This window comes from Capra hircus (assembly GCF_001704415.2).
Source record: "Capra hircus breed San Clemente chromosome X unlocalized genomic scaffold, ASM170441v1, whole genome shotgun sequence".
NCBI classification, from domain to species: Eukaryota; Metazoa; Chordata; class Mammalia; order Artiodactyla; family Bovidae; genus Capra; species Capra hircus.
Window position 1 is genome coordinate 6,237,642 of NW_017189516.1, and position 20,840 is coordinate 6,258,481.

At 36.8% G+C, this 20,840-nt stretch overlaps 1 pseudogene; it reads left to right on the plus strand.

Moving 5' to 3' along the window:
• The first annotated feature begins 1,909 nt into the window (after nucleotides 1–1,909).
• Nucleotides 1,910–2,188, plus strand: LOC106503817 (annotated as a pseudogene).
• The last annotated feature ends 18,652 nt before the right edge of the window (nucleotides 2,189–20,840 follow it).

The following is a 20,840-nucleotide window of genomic DNA, read 5'->3' on the forward strand; positions in this document are numbered from 1 at the left end:
AAATATAGACAAAACTTTCTTAAAACAGTTCTAGTAAGATGATGCCTTGCATTATAAATTTACTCTTCTCTTTACATGTCTTTAGAGTAAGTCTCATCCCAGAAAACCAGATTTAAAACTCTATTTAATTATCCACCTTACCATATTTTAAAAGGTGTCATATCTGTACATGCTATGAAAGGAAATCAAAATATAGTTACTGGAAATTGTGGGGAAATGGTAGAACAATGCAATGAAGTTTAGAGTAGAAACAAGTGTACTGAACTTTTTAATAACCTTTAAACATTTTTACAACATATAAAAAACAACTATGTCTTTATGGGATAAATGCTTACTTTTGGAGGTGATTATTGAAAGTAAACAATGATCATAAATAATCTAGCTCTGATGAATGATTTCTGAGAAACATTAAATGCCCCTAGCTTGCATAATTGTAGCTGGACACTCTGTTTTCAAATATGTATGAGTGTTTCTGGCTTGGTGGATCTGCAAACTGCTTTGAAATGACCAGTTTTGTGTAAGTATATTTTAAGTAAACCCAGTAAATTGAGATCATTCTCTATCAGTTCAGTTTATGCTTTATAGTTAGTTTAACATTCTTATTTGATTGTCTTAGTAATGTGCATTGCCTACAGCGGCTGATGATACAGCTTTAATTCTGTTTTAAAGGTCATGTAAACATGTGCCTGTAATGTAAGGAATGGAAATTCAATTCCCTTTTAATGTTTCCTCACATTTATTCCACAACCTTCACATAGAAAATTAGCAAGATTTAATATAAAACTATTTTAATGTTATGATTTCATTAAAATCCTATTTCAATATTTTACTTTTCCTTTTGCAGGGCTAAGAAGTCTTCCTCCACTTTGCAGTGCATACCTTATGCAACATACATTACTCATATTGGAGGCAGAAAAATATTTCTGTCAAGATCTTTTCACTTTTCCAGTGCTTTTTACTAATAAAGAACTGAGAATTTCATTTCAGTCTCTCTATAGCTTTGGGTAAAAAGGACACAAAGCAAACTAGATCATCTAACCACATTTTAGATTGCAGTGGAGAGAAAGAATATTGTCCACATGTTTAGAAGCCTCTAGTCAAAGGCAGTTTTATAATCTGAAGATATGATCAAAACTGAACTGTGGAAAGCATATCATTAAGAAGAAAAATATATTTAAAATAGGGTTGACACAGAAAAATGCTTTGGTTGTTCCAGTTAATATAAAAGCATACAAAGTATGTCTTCAAAGTTCTACGACTTAAATATTGATGGTTAGGCAGAGTTGTGTTTTACATTGCCTTTTAAAATATATGAAGACCTTGAGATTAAGGCAACATTTTGCTAATAGATTACAGTAAAACTTCTGAAAATGTGCTTTAAGAAATTGAATAAATCTTTACAAAACAGGCAATTATTAGTGTTAAGAAATAGTAATGTAGGGTATAAGGGAGGTAAATATGTAATCATACAGGTTGAAATAAGTGTAAAGCTTTACTTCATTCTTCTGGTGATGCCATTGTGCTCTTTAGCTTATATTTCTTCTCACATTAGCTCTAAGCTAAAATTTATTTACACTGAAATTAAGCTGGAGATAATGTTTTCAAATATCTTTCTCTTTAAAGTGATCAATTGATAGAAGTGGTAAAAACAAAATAGAAAGTATATGTACATCTAGTGATTAATTAGCATATTTTAACACAACAAAAAAAAATTTAAAAATGCATAAATGAAGCCTGAATGTCACCAGTCTTAAATGTAGTTTCCTTTGCTACGAGGAACAATGATTCAAAAATTTTAAATTCAAATTTGGAAGATGATTGCAGTTCTAGTGTAGGAAATGTTTTGTTCTGTGTTTATGCTTTAAAATTGTGTTGCAGTGGAGCGGTGTGATGCTTGTGAGCTCCCAGCATGACATACTGGAGCCAGGGCCAGAAGGTGCAGAAGGTGATGGTGCAGCCCATCAATCTCATCTTCAGATACTTGCAAAATAAATCTCAGATTCAGGTGTGGCTTTATGAGCAAGTGAATATTTGGATAGAGGGCTGTATCATTGGTTTTGATGAGTATATGAACCTTGTATTAGATGATGCAGAAGAGATACATTCTAAAACAAAATCAAGAAAACAGCTGGGTTGGATCATGCTGAAAGGAGATAACATTACTCTGCTCCAAATTGTCTCCAACTAGAAGTGATCAATGAAGTGAGAAATCGTTTGGTAATACAGTTGGTTTTTTAGGTGTCCTTTGTTAGAGATGTAGTTCTAAAACATGTATTCATATTGTTATGCTTACCCTTATGTTATTACCAGATGACAATAAATGCTGTGGGACTGTTTTTATCAAAATAAAAAATAAATAAATAAAATTGTGTTCCAGGTGAATAATCATGAATGCAGATAGGGGAAAAGAGCTATGGGCATGAAAATCTTAGGTGTGGATCTAAGTGGTTAATTAAAAAAAATTTGCCTCTGGTTTTCAGCTTACACTTTCAAGAACTTCCTTTATTTTTTCTTTTTCTTAGTGGCAGGAATTCAACATACAAAGTTTATATGTAAAGCCTGAAAAAATTGCTACATAGTCATGAACACTTTGAACTCTAACAATACTGCAAAGACAGTTGATTGGTGATAAAAATCAGTATGAAAGGAGACTCTACTTTCTGTGATTTGGTCCTCTGGCCTTATGTCAGTATATCAAAATTGAAATTGCATGAAGATGAATGTTGTTTTTGCTATTTTTACATAATCTCGTGCTGTGCTATGCTTAGTCGCTCAGTTGTGTGCAACTCTTCACAACCCTGTGGACTGTAGCCAGCCAGGCTCCTCCTCTCCATGGAGAGTCTCCAGGTAAGAATACTGGAAGTGTGTTGCCATGCCCTCCTCCAGGGGACCTTCCCAATGCAGGAATTGAACCCAGGTCTTCCACATTGCAGGAAGATCCTTTATCATCTGAGCCACAATTTTAGTGTTGTACATATGTTCTTAGAATAAAAACTACAACTGGGAAAGCTGTATTACAGACAAATTGTAAAACTTCCCATTGTGATTTGCTTTTGATAGGAGACCTTTAGTTACATGACTATTTACTTGCTTAAGGAAATGTAAATTGTACAATGGGGACCTCTCTGGCAGTCCAGTGGTTAAGATGCTGCACTCCCAATGCAGGGGGCATGGGTTCAATCTCTTTTTGTGGGAACTTGGTGCTGTAGCCAAGAGAAAAAAAAGGAACAATAAAACAATATTAAAATTAAAAAAAATAATTCTACAATGATGAAAGCCCTACATTTTTCTTGTTGGAATTTTCATTCTGAGCAATATATTCTAATGAGAAAATTTTTAGTTTTTCCTCTGGACTTAACAGTTTATGGACCTTACTCACAAAATTGCTGCTTTAAACAGTACAAAATAGAACTTCAAATCTAGATGACTGCATGGTCTATGTGTGCTGTCTGAGCTGAATGTCCATTACTGACTCACTTGGTTGTATGCATCTGATGTCACCTTAGCTAGGAAATATTGCATCCACAGGTGTCAATTTCAATATAAGTACACATTTTCCTTTGATGGTGCTGTCAAAAAGATAGAAATACTTCTCACAGTTGAAAATTAGCTATTTTATAACTTCATGCTCTTTCACCAGAAGAGAGAATTTTTTTTCTTGTGTGAGTAGTGTGTATCTCAGATGCTTTTCTTGGAGTAGTTGCACTAAAAATAACAATTAAAAATGGGGAAAAAACCCAAACTTTGTATTTACATCTAATCCAAGCATACTGTAATCCACTTATTAGAGAGTTAGTGGCCATGCTTCTTCAGTTGCATTCATATATACACACATTTGAAAACAAACTGCTTTTTAATGCAGTTAAAACTGCACCATCATTTATTTTCAGATTCTTTTCAATTGCAGTATATTTCCACAATTTTCTAATATCCTATAGTTTTTCTCATGAGCAATGGCATCTATTTGTATTGTAAGGATCAGTGATTTGAACACAGACAGGTTATACAGAAACAGTTGTGGCTGATTATATTAATATTGCCCTTATCAGTAAGTACAAATATTAAGATGTTTAAGTAACTTTGTTAAATTAAACTTGACATTACAAAACATTGTCTCTTGTCAAATCACTACTTTATATAATAATACAGATGAAAATTCTTTATTATACCTGTAAGAGAAAGTTTACATATTTACTTAAAATCAACTTCATTATAACAACTGAGGGACATACAATGTGTTTGAAACAATGAGCCACAATTCAATAGTTCCTAATAATGTATGTTCTTGTATGTTCTACTGTGTGTTTTTCTTCGTTATCTTCTTATATCTGAAGTTCTATTTCCACCCCCCTTCCCTCCATCCCTTGTATTTGATCATTTCTCTAAGTCCCTTGGCTGAACCAATCTCTTTTCATGCAGAGGATAAAAAGAGAAAAACTTCAAAGTAGGTTCAGGTAATTAACAGCTGAGGGGAATATAATCTAAACCATAGGCCCTGTTTTGCACCCAGGCTGACTCTCTGAGCCAGCCGGCAAGGGAGTGCCTATTCCCTATAGCATCTAAATCTGCTTCCTCTGAACAGCACTGCAAGGCCTCCAGTTATCACATCTGCATTTCAAACACCATGACTCTGGCATTAATTATTAATTAGCCTACAGTCACTCTAGAGGATTCAAGTTCCAGTCTGCACATACTTATTCATTGACCTCTATCTTAGTTTTTGTTGGGGAAAAAACTCAGTAGAATGCTTAATAATTTCCTTTCTCTCAGACCTTTGTTCTATTTTCATGGAGGGGAAACAGTATATTTTCCAATTGAGAATAATCACATAGTGGCCCCCAAATTTGTTTACAGTAAAATGCTTTGTCAAATGTTGAGAGGCAAAGAAAGAATGAAATGATTTATAGACACTATTGAGAATTGAAATGTACTTTTAAATGTTCAACACTAACTGACTGTAGTTTCCTCGAATTTGAAGATATGGGCGTTGGTAAAAGCTGTATATTTCTTAGTTCTTAATGAGAACAACTGCAGAACTTGTAAACTAAATTTCATCCTTGAAAAATATATGCGTATGATCATCTATCAAAAATATAGATGCATATGATGGCAAGGAATGTCTAAAAAATTAAAGATACAAAAATGGTTTTTAAAAAGGTGGATATTCTAATTTTGGTTTATTCTAAATAGAAATCTAAAGATATTCACTTATTATCAGGAAATATTTCAATATATAAATTATTATGCTATTTGTAACAAGCCTTGGGCCTAAATATGGAAGCCTTTACAGAATAGAATTTAATTGACCTGAGCTGAGAGTTAACCAGACCCAAGTATGTATCTTAGACCCGTCACTTAATAAGTGGCCTTAATCCCATATCATTTCTGAGATTCTGACTACCCCTTAGGAAAATGAGGATAGCATTAAAACCTACTTCATGGAATTGTTATAAGAATTAAATGACATAATATATACAAAATCCTCATCATAATACCTGACATATGTTAATACTCAGTGTAAACTATATTAGTAAATAATTGCTCTATTATTTTACTGTGAGCTTTCTATAGTTTGTCTAAATTTGGTTTTATTTAAATATCAAATCCACACTGCATGTCTTTCCCAATATGGATTTTTTGAACAGCCATGTATGAATATGAGTCCTGTTATACTACTCAAAAACTACTATCACTAGTTCCCTAATACTACTCACATGCCATCATAATTACCTGCTTCTGCATCCCAAATAATATTTTCTTGCTTTGTATTGTGACATTTATTCTGGAATCTAGTCATCACTGATGAAAACCTCTCCTCTTAATATAAGAACCCCTGTGGGTTTTCCCAAATATTTTAGCTTCTATCCTTGGAATGAGGGGTCTCCTCTGGAACCACTGCACCTGTATGCTGTTTCTTTTCTGTGGAATTCATCCAGGAATCCCTTTTCAGGGAAACTGTGACAAAAGTACGATTTGAGCATAAATCTTGCTATTTCTGGGCTTCCTCTAGTGGTAAAAAACAAACAAACAAAAAACCTGCCTGCCAATACAGAAGACGTAAGAGATGAGGGTTCAGTCCCTGTGTTGGGAAGATCCCCTGGAGGAAGGCACTGCATCCTACTCCAGTATTCTTGTCCAGAAAATCTCATGGACAGAGGAGCCTGGTGTGCTACAGTCCAAGGTCACAAAGAGCTGGACACTACTGAAGCATCTTAGCACACATACACTTACTATCTGCCAAGAATGAGTCTCTTTCTAATACTGAAGTGGAAAGAGATGGTGTCTTATTCTGAGTTTAAATCCAAAAATCCTGTTCCATACAAAGTTATAAATAATAGTTAAAGCCTGGTACTATAAACACTCTGTAATGTTTAGATTGTTTTTTTTTTTTTATAGAAAAAGTGTGTTTTTATTAAAGATTTATGTATTTACAATTTCTTATTTTACCATGGTTTTCATTGTTACCATTAACACTGGCAGAAAATTAGGTTATTCAGATTAGCTGAGGTGAGAATGTCAACTTACCTGAGCAGATAATGCTATTAAAGTGAATTTTAAACACATATCACAGGTGCAAGTAAAACATCACCTAAATAATAACTGTACCATGTAAAAAAAAATAATGGTCAATCAGTTTCCTAGTGGAATAGAACTTTGTGTCAAATCTTGCTACATTTCTCATTTTTTGGTTGTTGTTGTTCACATGCTAAATCGTGTTCGACTCTTTTTGACCTGATGGACTGCAGCAAACCATGCTTCCCTGACCTCCACTATCTCCCAGAGTTTACTCAAACTTACATCCATTGCATCGGTGATGCCATCCAAACATCTCATCCTCTATTGTTCCTATCTCCTTCTACCATCAATCTTTCCCAGCGTCAGGTTCTTTTCAAACGAGTCAGATCGTCACATCAAGTGGCCAAATATTGGAACTTCACTTTCAGCATCAGATCACCCAATGAATATTCAGGGTTGATTTTATTTAGAATTAATTGGTTTGATCTCCTTGATATCCAAGGGACTCTCAAGAGTCTTCTCCAAACCATATTTCAAAGGCATCAATTCTTCAGTGCTCAGTTTTCTTTACAGTCCAACTTTAACATCTGTATATGACTAATGGAAAAACCATAGAACCCAAGAAAATAAAATCTGCCACTGTTTCCATTCCCCTTCCATCTATTTACCACAAAGTGATGGTACCAGATGCCATGATGTTAGTTCTTTGAACATTGAGTTTTAAGCCAGCTTTTTCTCTTTCTTATTTCACCTTCATTAAGAGGCTCTTTAGATCCTCTCCGCTCTCTGCCATTAGGGTGGTATCATATGCATATCTGAGGTTGTTGATATTTCTCCCCACAATCTTAATTCCAGCTTTTGACTCATCCAGCCCAGCATTTCACATGCTGTACTCTGCACAGAAATTAAATAAGCAGGGTGACAATATATATCCTTGACGTGCTCCATTCCCAATTTTGAACCAGTCCATTGTTCCATGTCTGGTTTTAACTGTTGCTTCTTGACCTGCATACAGGTTTCTCAGGAGGCACGTCAGATGGTCTGGTATTCCCATCTCTTTAATAATTTTCCACAGTTCCTTTTCGTCCATGCAGTCAAAGGCTTTCCTGTAATCAATGAGGCAGAAGTAGATGTTTCTCTGGAATTCCTTTGCTCTCTCATGATGGAATGAATGTTTGCAATTTGATCTCTTGTTCTACTATTTTTAAAATACAACTTGTACATCTGGAAGTTCTCAGTTCATGTGCTGTTGAAGCCTAGCTTGAAGGATTTTAACCATTACCTTGTTAACATGTGAAATGAGCACAACTGTATGGTAGTTTGAACATTCTTTGGCATTGCCCTTGTTTGAGACTGGAATGAAAACTGACCTATTCCAGTTCCCCTGGGGCTTAGTAGATAAAGAAACTGCTGGATTCAGGCAGATGCAGTTCCATCCCTGGGTGGGGAAGACCCCCTGAAGGAGGAAATCACAACCCACTCTGGTATCCTTGTTTTAAAATTCCCGTGAACAGTGAAGCCTGGTGTGCTACAGTCCATGCAGTCACAAGAGTCACACATGACTAAGCATGTGCTGCTGTGGCTTTTGCTGAGTTTTCCAAATTTGCTAGCATATTGAATGCAGCACTTTCACAGCATCATCTTTTAGGATTTGGAATAGCTCAGCTGGAATTCCATCACATCCACAGGCTTTGTTCATGGTAATACTTCCTAAGGACCACTTGACTTCACATTCCAGGATGTCTGGCTCTAGGTGAGTGAACACACCATCGTGATTATCGGGGTGATTAAGACCTTTTTTGTACAGATCTTATGTGTATTCTTCCCATCTCTTAATCTCTTCTGCTTCTGTTAGATCTTTGCTGTTTCTGTCTTTAATTGTGCCCGATTTTGCATGAAATGTTCCCTTGTTATCTCTAATTTTCTGGAAGAGATCTCAAGTCTTTACCATTCTATTGTTTTCATTGTTTTTTCCCTGTGTTGCTCACTTAAGAAGTCTTGTTTATCTCTCCTTGCTATTCTCTGGAATGCCACATTAAATTGGATATATCTTTCCCTTTCTCCTTTGCCTTTTATTTCTTTTCTCAGCTATTTTTAAAGGCCTCCTCAGACAACTGATTTGTTTTCTTGCATTTCTTTATTTCTGGGATGGTTTTGGTCACTGCGTCCTATACAATGTTACAAACTTCCATGCATAATTCTTCAGTTCTAATCCCTTGGATCTATTCATCAATTATAAACGATTTCCTTTAGATCATACCTGAATGGCCTAGTGATTTTCCCTACTTTCTTCAACTTAAATCTGAATTTTGAAATAAGGAGTTCATGATCTGAGCCACAGTCAGCTCCAGGTCTTGTTTTTGCTGACTGTATAGAGCTTCTTCATCTTTGGCTGCAAAGAATATAATCAATCTGATTTCGGTATTGACCATCTGGTAATGTCCATGTGTAGTGTCATTGGTTGTGTTGCTAGAAGAGTATGTTTGCAATGACCAGTGTGTTCTCTTGACAAAACTGTGTTAGCCTTTGCCTTGCTTCATTTTGTACTCCAAAGCCAACTTGCCTCACTCCAGGTATCTCTTGACTTCCTACTTTTGCATTCCAGTCCCCTATGATGAAAAGGACATTTTTTTTTTTGGTATTAGTTGTATAAGGTCTTGTAGGTCTTCATAGAATCCTTCAACTTCAGCTTCTTCAGCATCAGTGGTTGGGGCATAGACTTGGATTACTATGACATTAAATGGTTTGCCTTGGAAATGAACCAAGATCATTTTGTTGTTTTTGAGATTGCACTGCGTTTCAGACTTGGTTGTTGATTATGAGGGCTACTGCATTCCTTCTAAGGGATTCTTGCCCACAGTAGTAGATATAATGGTCATCTGAATTAAATTTGCCCATTCCAGTACATTTTAGTTAATTAATTCCTAAAATTTCGATGTTCAGTCTTGCCACTTCCTGTTGACCATGTCCAGTTTACCTTGATTTATGTACCTAACATTTTGGGTTCCTATGCAATATTGTTCTTTACAGCATCAGACTTTACTTTCACCACCAGACACATCCACAACTGGGTAACTTTTCCACTTTGGCTCAGCCTCTTCATTCTTTCTGGAGCTATTTGTCTGCTCTTCCCCAGTAGTATATTGGGCACCTACCGATGTGGGGATTTCATCTTCCAGTTTCATATCCTTTTGCCTTTTCATACTGTTCAAGCTATGCTCAGTATTCAAGGCAAGAATTCTGAAGTGGTTTGCCACTCCCTTCTCCAGTGGACATTTTGTCAGAACTCTCCACCATGATCCATTGCTCTTGGGTGGCATGACATGGCTCATATTTTCACTAAGTTACATAAGGCTGTGATACATATGATCACTTTGATTAGTTTTCTGTGATTGTGGTTTTCTTTTTGGAGGCCATGAGGTTGTAGTTCTTGCTTCTTCTGTCTTCCCACTGATGTATGAGAATAAGAGGTTTGTACAACCTTCCTGATGGCAGGGACTGGCTGTGAGGAAAACTGGATCTTACTCTAGTGGGTAAGGTCATGCTTAGTAAATCTTTAATCCAATTTTCTGCTCCCTCCCTGATTAGCTGTTAGGCCTGAGGTGGCTCAGTGCTAGAGTCTGTAGTCTCTCTGGTAGGGCTTCTGACTCTATGGAAAGACTAATCATGACCTCCTCCAAGAGAACTCATTCCAACACACTCCACCTCCTAGGACTTCACTGCCAGTGCTCCTGTTACTGCAGCAGGCCTCTCTCAACCCACATCTCTAGAGGAGACTCCCACATACTCACTGTCAGGTATGGCTCAATCTCTTATGGGTAATTATTCCTTTCTCCTGGGTCTTGGTGTGCACAAGGTTTTGTTTGTGTCTTCCAAGAGTCTCTGTTTCCCCCAGTCCTGTGGAAGTTCTGTAGTCAAATCTTGCTGACATTCAAATCACATTCCCTTGGGATTCCCAGGCCCTTTGCTAGATACCTTAAGTTGGGAAGTCTGATGTATGGCCTAGAACCTTCACATCAATGTGAGAACTTTGGTGTAATTGTCCTCAGTTTGGTTCACTCACCTGACTCCAGGGTCTGTGGTGGGACTAATGGTGACCTCTTCCAAGAGGATTTATGCCACACGCCCCACATCCCAAGACTACTGCAGCCAGTGCCACTGCCCTATGGCAGGCCACTGCTGACCCATGCCTACACAGGAGACCCTCAAATACTCATAGGTAGGTCTGGCTCAGTTTCTTGTGGGGGTCATTAATCCTTTCCCCTGGGTCCTGGTGTGCACAAGGTTTTGTTTGTGCTACCCAAGAGTTTCTGGCAGGTATGAGGTTTGATTTGAACATGATTGCGCCCCTCCCATCTTCTCTTTTCAGCTTCTTCTTTGTCCTTGAACATGGGGTATCTTTTTTAGGTGGGCTCCAACATCCTCCTCTCAATGGTTGTTCAGCAGCTAGCTGCAATTTTGGTGTTCTTGCAGAAGATGAGTGCACGATTTTCTACTCCACCACCTTGAGTTCCTTTTGTTTTTAATGAAAGTCTAAAATAAAAGTATAGAAGACATACTTAAAGAATTTTCAGGGAAAGTTAATATATTGTATGGGAATTAAAATTCTGAAAGACTTCAATAGTGTGATATGCTACGACTGAGAAAATTGGAGTTAGATGAGACTTCAAAAATCATCTAAAGTAATACAAAAATCTCTTCTATAGCACTCTTGAACAATTGTCCTATAGTCTTTACTGGAACAAGTCTATTGATATGAACTTCACCATGTCAAAAAACAGCTTGTTTCATTTTGGCTGAGTTTTGTTAGAAAGCTATGCTTCACATTGAACCCAAATTCTTGTAACCTAGTTTGGGAAGCCTATTTGTTTCCAAATGACATCTCTTTGAATATCTGAAAACAATTTATTAACCCTGCCTTATTAATTTTCTTTTCATTCTTAATATCTTGAGCTACTCCACCTATTCATCATTGGAGTGGTTTTAAGATCTCTCACTCTATTTGTCTGGCATAGCAAATGCTATAGACTAGGTTGCTTTATAAACAGAGATTTTTTTTCTCACAGTTTTGACTCAGAAGTGCCAGTATGGTTGGATTCTGATGAGGGCTTTCTTCCTGATTTGTAGATGGCCTTCTTTTCACAAATTCTATTAGATTAGTGTCCCACTCTTATGACCTCACTTAATCTTAATTACCACCTTAAGACTACCTCTCCAGATATAGTCATATTGGAGGACTGGGCTACTACATATGAATTTGGGGTGAGAACACAATTCAGGAAATAGCATTCACTATCCCAGATTACATACACTTAGCACTCTCACATCGGAAAAGGCAATGGCAACCCACTCCAGTACTCTTGCCTGGAAAATCCCATGGATGGAGAAGTCTGGTGGGCTGTAGTCCATGGGGGTCGCTGAGAGTTGGACATGACTCAGTGACTTCACTTTCACTTTTCACTTTCATGCATTGGAGAAGGAAATGGCAACCCACTCCAATGTTCTTCCCTGGACATTGCCATTTTGAGAGTTGATTGCCATTTCCTTCTCCAGGGAATCTTCCCAACCCGGGGATTGAACCCAGGTCTCCTCGCCACTCACATTTAAACTTTTGGTGACTTCTCTCTATTATTTTCTTTGCTTTTAAGTGTCTGTAAATATAATTGTAATAATACTTTATAAGCAATTGTATGTGCTAAAAAAATCAACTTATTATATGAATTCCCTATGTTCCCTTTCTACAAATGTTTTTAAATGTTTCATATTATTTCATCTTAAGGGTGTTTCATAATTTACAAAAGCGTTCCTTTCTGTTGACTTTGCAAATACTGTAAACACAGTGAGATTTATACTTGAACCCATATTTATTTGTAAATACTTAAGGATCTTTTCGTTCTTAGATTCATCTTGTGGGTGTATGCATGCATACACACATACACGCATCATGGTTTTGTTTTCTCAAATAATAGCTATCCTTCTTAGAATTGTGTCATGGATAAATTTAAGATTCTTGTATATCTTAGTCTGCATTGAAAAAAATATTGTTGAGAAGGCTAAAGGTCAAAGACAGAGTCACTGTTTTGCCACTTGAGATTTATGTTCAGGTTTACAAAGAATCCATTCATCAGCACTCATTAAGAAAATTTGTATATCAAATTACAAATTCATACAGCAAAAATTTTTCTAATGTCTATCAGGTAAAATGTGAGATTTTGAAGTAAAAATGGACCTTAGATAATCATATATTCCAGGGCCCTAACATGAATTTTAAAAATCACTTTAATTAATTAATTTTTGGAGTTACCTCACTGCATGACATAGGGGATCTTCGTTCCCAGACCGGGGATGGAACCCATGCCCCCTGCAGTGAAATTGCAGAGTCTTAACCACTGAATGACCAGGGAAGTCTCCCAAATTTTTAAAGACTCAAAAACCCACCACATGTGTGGCAGTCTCTTCTAGTAATTCTATCTGAAAAAAATGGAATTTGTTCAACATATTTTGTTACTCTTTGGAAGGAAAGTTATGACCAACCTAGATAGCATATTAGAAAGCAGAGACGTTACTTTGCCAACAAAGGTCCATCTAGTCAAGGCTATGGTTTTTCCAGTAGTCATGTATGGATGTGAGAGTTGGACTGTGAAGAAAGTTGAGTGCCGAAGTATTGATGCTTTTGAACTGTGATGTTGGAGAAGACTCCTGAGATTCCCTTGGACTGCAAGGAGATCCAACCAGTCCATCCTAAAGGAGACCAGTCCTGGGTGTTCATTGGAAGGACTGATGCTGAAGCTAAAACTCCAGTACTTTGGCCACTTGATGGGAAGAGTTGACTCATTGGAAAAGACCCTGATCCTGGGAGGGATTGGGGGCAAGAGGAGAAGGGAACGACAGGGGATGAGATGGCTGGATGGCACCACCGACTCGATGGACATGAGTTTGAGTAAACTCTGGGAGTTGATGATGGACAAGGAGGCCTGGCTTGCTGAGATTCATAGGGTTGTAAAGATTCGGACACAACTGAGCAACTGAACTGAACTGAAATGAACTGATCTTGTTTTTGGTGAACATATGATGACTCGTAATCACCCTCTTTTTTTTTAAGCTCTAAAAATATTTAATAAATTATTTAAGAATTTTACAGAGTTCAAGAAGCTGTGGTACATATATACAATGGAATACTACTGAGCCATAAAAAGGAACTCATTTGAGTCAGTTCTAATGAGGTGGATGAACCTAGAGCCTATTATACAGACTGAAGTTGGTCAGAAACAGAAATATAAATATCATATACAGACGCATATATATATGGAATCTAAAAAGATGATACTAATGGATTTATTTTCAGGGCTGCAATGGAGAAACAGCCATAAAGAACAGACTTATGGACATGGGGGAGGGGAGGAGAAAGGGTGATATGTATGAAGAGAGTAACATGGAAACTTACAATGCCATATGTAAAATAGATATCCAATGGGAATTTTCTGTATGACTCAGGGAACTCAAACATTGGCTCTGTGACAATCTAGAAGGGTGGGATGGGGAGGGAGATGGGAGGAAGGTTTGGGAGGGAGATGGGAGGAAGGTTTGGGAGGGAGAGGGCATGTGTGTACCTATGGCTGATTCTTGTTCATGTATGACAGAAAACAACAAAATTCTATAAAGCAATTATCCTTCGATTAAAAAAATAAAGTGGCAAAGGAAAAAAAAAAGAATTTTACTGGTTCAATAGGTTGCTTCCATGTCCTGGCTATTATAAACAGTGCTGCGATGAACATTGGGGTACATGTGTCTCTTTCAATTCTGGTTTCCTCGCTGTGTATGCCCAGCAGTGGGATTGCTGGGTCATATGGCAATTCTATTTGCAATTTTTTAAGGAATCTCCATACTGTTCTCCATAGTGGCTGGACTAGTTTGCATTCCCACCAACAGTGTAGGAGGGTTCCCTTTTCTCCACACCCTCTCCAGCATTTATTGATTGTAGACCTCTGGATCGCAGACATTCTGACTAGTGTGAAGTGGTACCTCATTGTGGTTTTGATTTGCATTTCTCTAATAATGAATGATGTTGAGGATCTTTTCATGTGTTTGTTAGCAATCCGTATGTCTTCTTTGGAGAAATGTCTATTTAGTTCTTTGGCCCATTTTTTTATTGGGTCATTTATTTTTCTGGAATTGAGCTGCATAAGTTGCTTGTATACTTTTGAGATTAGTTGTTTGTCAGTTGCTTCAATTGTTATTATTTTCTCCCATTCAGAAGGGTGTCTTTTCACCTTGCTTATATTTTCCTTTGTTGTACAGAAGCTTTTAATTTTAATTAGATCCCATTTGTTTATTTTTGCATTTATTTCCAGAATTCTGGGGGGTGGGTCATAGAGGATCCTGCTGTTATTTACATCGGAGAGTGTTTTGCCTATGTTCTCCTCTAGGAATTTTATAATTTCTGATCTTACATTTAGATCTTTAATCCATTTTGAGTTTATTTTCGTGTGCGGTGTTAGAAAGTGATCTAGTTTCATTCTTTTACAAGTGGTTGACCAGTTTTCCCAGCACCACTTGTTAAAGAGATTTTCTTTACTCCATTGTATATTCTTGCCTAGAACCCCAGAGTTAGTAGAAGGAAAGAAATCTTAAAAATTAGGGCAGAAATAAATGCAAAAGAAACAAAAGTGACCATAGCAAAAATCAACAAAGCCAAAAGCTAGTTCTTTGAAAGGATACATAAAATTGACAAACCATTAGCCAGACTCATCAAGAAACAAAGAGAGAAAAATCAAATCAATGAAATTAGAAATGAAAATGGAGAGATCAAAACAGACAACACAGAAATACAAAGGATCATAAATGACTACTATCAGCAATTATATGTCAATAAAATGGACAACGTGGAAGAAATGGACAAATTCTTAGAAAAGTACAATGTTCCAAAAGTGAACCAGGAAGAAATAGAAAATCTTAACAGATCCGTCACAAGCATGGAAATTGAAACTGTAATCAGAAATCTTCCAGCAAACAAAAGCCCAGGTCCAGACGGCTTCACAGTTGAATTCTACAAAAATTTCGAGAAAAGCTAACACCTATCCTACTCAAACTCTCCCAGAAAATAGCTTCATTTTAAAAATGAAAAACAGAAGTGTAGAAAATTTAAGAATGTGCCAAACATTTTGTGGTCTAAATTTGAACAGACGTTGTAAAATTTATTTTTACTAATAAAACGCCTTGTATTTTCATTTATATGATGGATGACCATACATAAAATATAAATATACAATTTGAAATATTTGTGAAATAACTTCATGTGTAAATTTTCTAAAGTCAAGAAATAAAACATTTTCAGTATTCTAGAAGTCCTTGGTGTATTATTTCTTGAATATAGCCCTCTGCCTAATTTAAAGATAACTTTTCTTCTTAATTCTGTGATTTCCTTTGTAATTTTACCGTGCAAGTCTACTTCTTAAATAGTTTCATTTTATCTGCTTTTGAACACTATATGTGTAATTACACAGTATATGCTATTTTGTGTCTAACTGCTTTATTTCAACAGTTGTTAGTGAGATTCAGCCACTGTTTTATTAGTTGTAGAATATTCATGGACATTGTTGCATTATATTCCATTGTGTGAGCATAGTATAACTCATCTCTTTGTATTGCTATTAGACATGTAGATCGTAATTTTGTATATAAACAATATTCTGGAAATTTTTACATGAGTCCTGGTACACATAAACTCATATTACTGTAAGTCATATAGACTAGAATTGTTGAGTTGTAGAATATCTCCAATTTTACTCTATTACTTCAAATTCTTTCCCAAAATGGTTACACAAATTAAGACTTCTACTCCATACCACAATCAGAGTGTGAAACTTATCACAGCTTCATGCTGTTGACAGTATTTGATTTCTGTAGACTTCAGATTTAGCCATTCTGGAGGATGTGTAGGAATGTTAACCTAGCTGCTAATAGGGCTTCCCAAGTGGCTCAGAGGTAAAGAATCAACCTGCAGTGCAGCAAATGCAGGTTTGATCCCTGGGTCAAGAAGAACCTCTGAAGGAGGAAATGGCAACCCATTACAGTATTCTTGCTGGGAAAATCCCCTGGACAGAGGCATCTGGTGAGCTACAGTCCATAGGGGTGCAAAGAGTGGACATGACTGATCGAATGAGCTTGCCCACACATGGATTTGCTAATAAGATTTGTATTGGGTGCTAAGTCACTTCAGTCATGTCCAACTCCCTGTGACCCTATGGACTGTAGCTCACCAGGCTCTACTGTCCATGGGATTCTACAGGCGAAAATGCTGGAGGTGGTTCCCATGCTTTCCTCCAGGGAATCTTCCAGATCCAGGGATCCAACACATGTATCTAATGTTTCCTGCATTGTCAGTCGGATTCTTTACCACTGATGCCACCTGGGGACTTGCTAATAAGGCTAAGGAACTAACAAAATATTTATTGGCTGCGCTTAGATGGTCAGCTGTGTCCAACTCTTTGCAACACTGTGGACTGTAGCCAAAAAAGCAAAATGGCTGTCTGAGGAGGCCTTAAAAATAGCTGTGAAAGAAGAGAAGCAAAAAGAAAAGGAGAAAAGGGAAGATATACCCATTTGAAGGCAGAGTTTCAAAGAAGAGCAAGGAGAGATAAAAAAAGCCTTGCTCAGTGAACAGTGCAAAGAAATAGAGGAAAATAACAGAATGGGAAAGACTAGAGATCTCTTCTAGAAAATTAGAGATACCAAGGGAACATTTTATGCAAAGATGGGCTCAATAAAGGACAGAAATGGTAGGGACCTAACAGAAGCAGAAGATATTAAGAAGAGGTGGCAAGAATACACAGAAGAACTGTACAAAAAAGATCTTCATTATGCAGATAATCACAATGGTGTGATCACTCACCTAGAGCCAGACATCCTGGAATGTGAAGTCATGGGGGCCTTAGGAAGCACCACTACGAACAAAGCTAGTGGAGGTGAGGGAATTCCAGTTGAGTTATTTCAAATCCTGAAAGATGATGCTGTGAAAGTGCTGCACTCAATAAGCCAGCAAATTTGGAATACTAAGCAGTGGCCACAGGACTGGAAAAGGTCTCTTTTTCATTCCAATCCCAAAAAGAGGCAATGCCTAAGAATACTCAAACTACTGCATAATTGCATAATTGCACTCATCTCACATGCTAGTAATGCTCAAAATTCTCCAAGCCAGGCTTCAGCAATACATGAATCATGAACTTCCAGATGTTCAAGCTGGTTTCAGGAAAGGCAGAGGAACCAGAGATCAAATTGCCAACATCCACTGGATCATCATAAAAGCAAGAGAGTTCCAGAAAAACATCTATTTCTGCTTTATTGACTATGCCAAAGCCTTTGACTGTGTGGATCACAATAAACTGTGGAAAATTCTGAAAGAGATGGGAATACCAGACCACCCGACCTGCCTCTTGAGAAGCCTGTATGCAGGTCAGCAAACAACAGTTAGAACTGGACGTGGAACAAAAGACTGGTTCCAAATATGAAAAGGAGTACGTCAAGGCTGTATACTGTCACCTTGCTTATTTAACTTATATGCAGAGTACATCATGAGAAATGCTGGGCTGGAAGAAGCACAAGCTGGTATCAAGATTGTCGGGAGAAATATCAATAACCTCAGATATGCAGATGACACCACCCTTATGGCAGAAAGTGAAGAAGAACTAAAGAGCCTCTTGATGAAATTGAAAGAGGAGAGTGAAAAATTTGGCTTAAACTTCAACATTCAGAAAACAAAGATCATGGCATCTGGTCTCATCACTTCACAGGAAATAGATGGGAAAACAGCAGAAACAGTGTCAGACTTTATTTTTTTTGGGGGGGGGCTCCAAAATCACTTCAGATGGTGACTGCAGCCATGAAATTAAAAGACACTTACTCCTTGGAAGGAAGGTTATGACCAACCTGGACAACATATTAAAAAGCAGAGACATTACTTTGTCAACAAAGTTCCATCTATTCAAGGCTATGGTTTTTCCAGTAGTCATGTATGGATGTGAGATTTAGATCATAAGGAAGTCTGAGCACCTAAGAATTGATGCTTTTGAATTGTGGTGCTGGAGATAACACTTGAAAGTCCCTTGGGCTGCAAGGAGATCCAACCTGTCCGTCCTAAGGGAGATCAATCCTGGAAAGAACTGATGTTGCAGCTGAAACTCCAATATTTTGGCCACTTGATGAGAAGAGCTGACTCATTGGAAAAGACCCTGATGCTGGTAAAGATTGAGGGCAGGAGGAGAAGGGGACGACAGAAGATGAGAGGGTTGGATGGCATCACCGACTCAATGGACATGAGCTTGGTTAAACTCTGGGAGTTGTTGATGGACAGGAAGGCCTCACGTGCTGCAGTTCATGGGGTTGCAAAGATTCAGACACGACTGAGCGACTGAACTGAACTGAACTGGACTGGACTGTAGCCTGCCAGGCTCCTCTGTCAGTAGGGATATTCCAGGCAAGAATACTGGAGTGAGTTTCCATACCCTCCTCCAGGGGCTCTTCATAACTAAGGGAATGAACCTAGATTTCCCTCATTGAAGGAGGCTTCTTTACCATCTGAGTCACCAGAGAAACCAAGGTGAAGCTTATTTTGTGTAAAGTTCCTGTTAGGCCTTTTGCACATATTTACTGAGTTGCCTATTTCTTATGGCAGTGATTTAGTCACTAATTCATGTCCGACTCTCGAGATCCCAAGAACAGTAGCCTTTCAGGTTCCTCTGTCCAAGGGATTTTCCACGTAAGAATACTGGAGTGGATTATCATTTCCTTCTCCAGCTATTTCTTATGCCTCTGGTGTAATTCCTTGTGTGTTCTGAAAAGGATCTTTTTTATAATCTCCTATTTCATTCATTTCCTTTGCACTCTTTAATGTATATAAACTCTTAATTTTAAAAGTCAAATTTATTCATTTTTCCTCTTATGGTTCATGCTTTTTGTGTAACATTTTCTTATCTTGTGTGTATTAAGATATTCTCTTATATTATCTAAAAATTTTATTGTTCGTGGTTCACATTTAGGTCTATAATCTACTTGGGATTAATTTTTGTGATGGTAGGGCTCCAATTTCCCTTTTTCTGATATGTATACTTGGTTGATTTAACATTATTTGTTGAAAAGACTACCTTACAGAGTTAACATTGCATAAATCAGAGTCCTATAAATATTTGTCTATTTCAAGATTCCCAATATGTCTCATTGGTCTATTTGTATATTTTTGTGCAAATAGCATATTCTTTTTATTATTACAACTTTATAAATCTTGTCAATAATCTTGTTACATCCTTCTTCATAGAGGATGTCTTGTCTATTCTTATCCTTTTGTATTTTCATACAAATTTTAGCATAGTCTTATCAATGATCACAAAATTCCTACTGGCATATTGATTGCAATTTTGTTAAATTTAGACATGTTTTACTACATGGAGTCTTTAATCCATAAATACAGTATTTGTATATAATTTAGGTCTTTGATTTCCATCGATAAAATATTCTTACATAGAAATTTTCCTTTTATTCATTGAACTTTTACATAGGGGACTCTTACAAAACATTATTTTATAAACATTTGTTATTGTTGTAGAGAAATATGTGATTTTTTTCAATTTGTCGTTTTTTCATCAATGTTGCTGAACTCTTTTATGAATGCTAACATTTTGTACATAGATTTTTAAAAAGTTTCTAAGTAAACAACCATGTAACCTATAAATAATATTTTTTTTAATTCCATTTCAAACATGTAGAACACTGGGCTATTTTTGCCAACCACTCTGTACCTCTATGCAGTAAGATTATATAATCCAGACCATTGTCATGTGACTTGCTTGTGTATCCCTTTCTCACATCTATTACTTGGGAATTGGACATATGATATACTTTGGCCAGTGGCACATGAATTAATATGTTTGCCATGTTTGAGGCAAAGCTTTAAATGCCACATGTGGATTGGCTTAGGGTTTCTCTTTATTAAAATTTTTGTTAGAATATGGTTGATTTGCAATGTTGTATTAGTTTATGCTATATGTAAAGTGAATCAGTTATAAATATACATATACTACTCTTTTTTAGATTATTTTTCCATGTATGTCATTAGAGACTACTGAGTAGAGCTTCTTGTGCTACATAGTAGGTCCTTATTAGTTACCTATTTTATATATAGTAGTGTGTATGTGTCAATTCCAATCTCCCAATTTATTCCTATCCCCCATTCTCCTTGGTAAAGCTAAGTTGGCTTTCTACATTTGTGACTCTATTTCTATTTTGTAGATAAATTCATTTGTACCTTTTTTTTTTAGATTCCACATATAATA